Here is a 5,976-nt window from a genome sequence, read left to right on the forward strand (position 1 = left end):
TAAAAAATACATGGAAAAATGAAAAGGAAAACACAATGGTCCAAAACTTTTGGGATGTGGCAAAAGCAGTCATAAAAGAGAACTATATAGTAATACAGGCCTACCTCAAGAAGCTAGAAAACTCCCAAATAAGCAACTTAACTTACACCTAATGGAGCTAGAAAAATAACAAATGAAGCCTAAAGTGAGCAGAATTGGGGAAATAATAAAGATTTGGGCAGAAATAACTGATACAGAAACTTAAGAAAATAAACAGTAGAACTGCTCAATGAAACCAGGAGCTGGTTGTTTGAAAACATTAATGAAAATGGTAGGTTTCTAGCCAGACTTATCAAAAAGAAAGGAGAAAGGACACAAATAAATAAAAATCACAAATGAAAGAGGAGAAATAACAAGCAACACCACAGAAATACAATTATAATAGAATATTATGAAAAAATCCTATGTCAACAAATTGGACAACCTAGGAGAAATGGATAAATTCCTAGAAACATATAAATTACCAAAACTGTAAAAGCAAGAAAAGGAAAACATAAGCAGAATGATAACTATAAAGGAAACTGAATTAATAATCAAAAATCTCCCAACAAACAAAAGACCAAGGCCAAATGGCTTCACAGGGGCTTTCTACCAAATATTTAAAAAAGCATTAATACCTATTCTTCTCAAACATTTCCAAAAATTAGAATTGGAAGGAAAACTCCAAACTCATTCAAGGAGGCCAGCATTATCTTGATTCCAAAAGAAGACAAAGAATCCACTAAAAAAGAGAACCAGAAGCCAATATCCCTGATGAACATGGATGCAAAAATTATCCACAAAATACTAAGAAATCAATTCCAATAGTACATTAAAAGAATCATTCACCACAATCAAGTGAGACTTATTCATGGGTTGCAAGTTTGGTTCAATATTCACAAATCAATCAACGTGGTACACCACATTAATAAAAGAAAGGATAAGAACCATACGATCCTGTCAATAGATACAGAAAAAAAGCATTTGACAAAATACAGTATCCTTCCTTGATAAAAACTATCTGCAGTGTAGGGAAAGAGGGAACACACCTCAATATCATAAAAGCCGTATATGAAAAACCCACAGTGAATATCATCCTCAATGGGGAAAAACTGAGAGCTTTTCACCTAAGATCAGGAACACGACAGGAAAAGAAATAAAACACATCCAAATTAGCAAAGAAGTCAAACTTTCACTCTTCACAGATAACATGACATTCTATGTTGAAAACCCAAAAAACTCCACCCAAAAAGTTGCTATAACTTATACAGGAATTCAGCAAAGTCGCAGGATATAAAATCAATGCACAAAAGTCAGTTGTATTTCTATACACTAACAATGAGGCAGAAGAAAGAGAAATCAAGGAATCAATCCCATTTACAATTGCACCAAAAACTGTAAGATACCTAGGAATAAACCTAACCAAAGAGGTAAAGGATCTGTACTCTGAAAACTATAGAACACTTTTGAAAGAAATTGAAGTTTGAGAAGTTCTTTATAGATCTTGGGTATCAGCCATTATCTGTAATGTCATTTGCAAATATCTTCTCCCATTCCGTGGGTTGCCTCTTAGTTTTGTTGACCGTTTCCTTTGCTGTGCAGAAGCTTTTTATCTTGATGAAGTCCCAAAAGTTCATTTTTAATTTTTTTTCCTTTGCCTTAGGAGACGTGTCTTGAAAGAAGTTGCTGTGGCCAATGTCAAAGAGGCTACTGACTATGTTCTCTTCTAGGATTTTGATGGATTCCTGTGTCACATTGAGGTCTTTCATTCATTTTGAGTTTATCTTTGTGTATGGTGTAAGAGAATGGTCCAGTTTCATTCTTCTGTATGTAGCTGTCCAATTTTCCCAGCACCACTAACTCAACATTCAAAAAACAGATAACCCAGTCAAAAAATGGGCAGAAGACATGAACAGACACTTCTCCAAAGAAGACATACAAATGGCTAACAGACACATGAAAAAAGTGCTCAACATCACTAGCCATCAGGGAAATAGAAATCAAAACCACAATGGGATACCACCTTACACTAGTTAGAATGGCAAAAATTAACAAATCAGGAAACAACAAATGTTGGTGAGGATATGGAGAAAGGGGAACCCTCTTACACTGTTGGTGGGAATGCAAGCTGGTAGAGTCACTCTGGAAAACAGTATGGAAGTTCCTTAAGATGTTAAAAATAGAGCTACCCTACAACCCAGCAATTGCACTACTAGGTATTTACCCCAAAGATACAAACCTAGTGGAAAGAAGGGGCACATGCACCCCAATGTTCATAGCAGCAATGTCCACAATAGCCAAACTGTGGAAGGAGCTGAGATGCTCTTCAACAGATGAATGGATAAAGAAGATGTGGTTCATATATACAATGGAATATTATTCAGCCATCAGAAAGGATGACTACCTACCATGCATCGACATGGATGGAACTGGAGGGGATTATGCTAAATGAAGTAAGTCAAGCAGAGAAAGAAAATTATCATATGGTTTCACTCATATGTGAATAGCACGGAGGACCATAGGGGAGGAGGGAAATCTGAAGGGGGTGAAATCAGAGAGGGAGATGAACCATAAGAGACTATGGACCCTGGGAAACAAACTGAGGGTTTCAGGGGGGAGGGGGTTGGGGAATGGGGTAAGAGAGTGACAGGTATTAAGGAGGGCATGTGTTGTGATGAGCACCGGGTGTTATATGCAACTAATGAATCATTGAACACTACATCAAAAACTAATAATGTCAGTGGCTAACTGAACATAAAAAAAATAAAAAAAAAACCTGAACAGTGAAAAAAGAAAGAAAGAAATTGAAGAGGACACAAAAAATAGAAACACATTCCATATTCATGAATTGGAAGAACAAATATTAAAATTTCTATAATACCAAAAACAATGTACACATTTAATGCCATCTCTATGAAAATACCACCAGCATCTTTCACAGTGCTAGAACAAATAATCCTAAAATTTGTATGGAACCACAAAGGAACCCAAGTAGCCAAAGCAATCTTGAAAAAGAAAAGCAAAGCTGGAGGCATCACAGTTCTAGACCTCAAATTATATTATAAAGCTGTAGCGAAACAGTATGGTACTGGCACAAAAACAGACATATAAATTAATGGAAGAGAATAGAAAATCCAGAAATGGACCTATGATGATATGGTCAACTAATATTTGGCAAAGCAAGAAAGACTATCCAGCTAGAAAAAAATTTTCTACAAATTGTGTTGGGAAAACTGGACATCAATATGCAAAAGAAGGAAACTAGACACTTTCTTTTACTGTACACAATAATAAATTCAAAATGGATGAAATACCTGAATGGGAGGCAGGAAACCATCAAAATCCTAGAGGAGATCACATGCAGTAAGCACTTTGACATTGGCTGTAGCAACTTCTTACTAGATATGTCTCCTGAGGCAAGGGAAACAAAAGGAAAAATAAACTATTGGGACTTCAACAAGATAAAAAGCTTCTGCACAGCAAAGGAGAAAATCAACAACACTAAAAGGCAACTTATGGTATGAGAGAAAATATTTGTGAACGACATACATGATAAAGGATTACTACCCAAAATATATAAAAACTACCAAACTCAACACCCAAAAAACAAATAATCCAGTTAAGAAATGGGCGGAAGACATGAAGAGACATTTTTCCAAAGAAAACATACAAACGAAAAATGTCATGAAAAGATGCTTAGGATGCCTGGGTGGTTCAGCCAGTTAAGCGTCTGCCTTCGGCTCAGGTCATGATCTGATCCCAGGGTCCTGGGATGGAGTCCTGCACTGGGGGGGGGGGGGTCCCTGCTCAGTGGGGAGTCTGCTTCTCCCTCTCCCTCTGCCTGCTGCTCCCCCTGCTTGTTCTCTCTCTCTCTGACAAATAAATAAAATCTTTAAAAAAAAAAGATGCTCAACATCACTGATCATCAGGGAAATACAAATCAAAACTACCTTGAGATATCACCTCACACCTGTCAGAATGGCTAAAATTAACACCCCAGGAAACAACAAATGTTGGTGAGAATTTGGAGAAACAGGAACTGTCTTGCTCTTTGGTTGGAATGCAAACTGGTACAGCCACTCTGGAAAACAGTATGGAGTTTCCACAAAAAGCTAAAAATAGAACTACCCTATGACTCAGCAATTACACCACTAGGTATTTACCCAAAGGAAAAAAAAAATACTGACTCAAAGGGATACATAAACCCTGATGTTTACAGCAGCATTACCAACAATAGCCAAATTATAGAAAGAGCCTAAATGTCCATCATCTAATGAATGGATAAAGAAGATACGGTGTGTGTGTGTGTGTGTGTGTGTGTGTGTGTGTGTGTGTGTATTTGGATATTACTCAGCTATAAAAAAAAATGAAGCTCTTCTGCCACCATTTTAAATTCAACTCCATACAACACTCCACTTCACTTCTACCATGACCTGGACTGTGGGCCAGCAACCCTGGCTGACAACTCCACCATTATGGAGGACATGAACGAGTACAGGATCATAGAGGAATTCACAGACTGATCCAACATCAGTGTAAGCAAGAATCAACAGAATGGGGCACCTGGGCGGCTCAGATGGTTAGGCGTCTGCCTTCGGATCAGGTCATGATCCCACGGTCCTGAGATTGAGTCCCACATCAGGCTCCCTGCTTGGCAGGGAGCCTGCTTCTCCCTCTCCTCCTACTGCTCCTCCTGCTTGTCCTCTCTCACTCTCTGTCAAATAAATAGATAAAATCTTTAATTTTTTTTTTTTTAAAGAATCAACAGGATGATGGTAAAATGTTTATTGGAGGCTTGAACTGGAACACAAGCAAGAAAGATTGGACTGAATATTTGTTTCGATTTGGGGAAGTTGTAGACTGTACAATTAAAACAGATCCAATGACTAGATCAAGAGGATTTGGATTTGTGCTTTTGAAAGATGCTGCTAGTGTTGATAAGGTTTTGGAACTGAAAGAACACAAACTGGATAGCAAATTGATAGACCCCCAAAGGACCAAAGATTTAAAAGGGGGAAAAAAACAAAACAAAAAGGTTTTTGTGGATGGATTGAGCCCAGATACTTCTGAAGAACAAATTAAAGACTATTTTTGGAGCATTTGGAGAGATTGAAAATATTGAACTTCCCATGGATACAAAAACAAATAAAGAAGAGGATTTTTTTAATCACATATACAGATGAAGAGCCAATAAAGAAATTGTTAAAAAGCAGATATCATCAAATTGTTTCTGGGAAGTGTGAAATCAAAGTTGCACCAGCCAAAGAGGTATATAGGCAACAAAAAAGGAAGAGGTGTTGCGGCTGGTGGATGAGGTGGCACTAGGGGTTGTGGACGATGTCAGGACCAAAACTGGAACCAAGGATTTAATAACTATTATGATCAAGGATATGGAAATTACAATAGTGTCTATGGTGGTGATCAAAACTATAGTCGCTATGGTGGCTATGACTATACTAGGTGTAACTTGGGAATTATGGATATGGAAAGGGATATGCAGACCACAGTGGCCAACAGAGCACTTACAGCAAGGCGTCTCAAGGGGGTGGCAATCACCAAAACAACCACCAGCCATACTAAAGGAGGACTTTGGAAAAAACAGGAAGAGATTGCTAAAGTTAACCTATCTTGTAGGATGACATTGAAGATTGGTCTTCTATTGATCTAAGATGATTATTTTGTAAAGGCCTTTCTAGTGTACAAGACATAACTGTGTCCAAATGTATATAGTTGCCAATTAGTTTTCTTTTTTATTTTGTCTTTTGCTATCTGTTTTATGACTCGATGTGGATTTGTATTTATACAGATTTTATTTGTACGATTTCATGTTAAACCTCAAATAAATGCTTCCTTATGTGAAAAAAAAAAAAAAAAAGGAATGAAATTTTGTCATTTGCCACAACGTGGACAGAGCTAGAGAGCAATATGCTATGTGAAATAAATCAGTCAGGGAAAGAC

At 37.3% G+C, this 5,976-nt stretch overlaps 1 pseudogene; it reads left to right on the forward strand.

Annotated features, from left to right (window-relative positions):
• Window positions 1–4,475: 4,475 nt before the first annotated feature.
• Window positions 4,476–5,598, forward strand: LOC116621903 (annotated as a pseudogene).
• Window positions 5,599–5,976: the final 378 nt, after the last annotated feature.

The sequence above is a fragment of the Phoca vitulina genome, unplaced genomic scaffold (genome assembly GCF_004348235.1).
Source record: "Phoca vitulina isolate PV1807 unplaced genomic scaffold, GSC_HSeal_1.0 scaffold51, whole genome shotgun sequence".
NCBI lineage: Eukaryota > Metazoa > Chordata > Mammalia > Carnivora > Phocidae > Phoca > Phoca vitulina.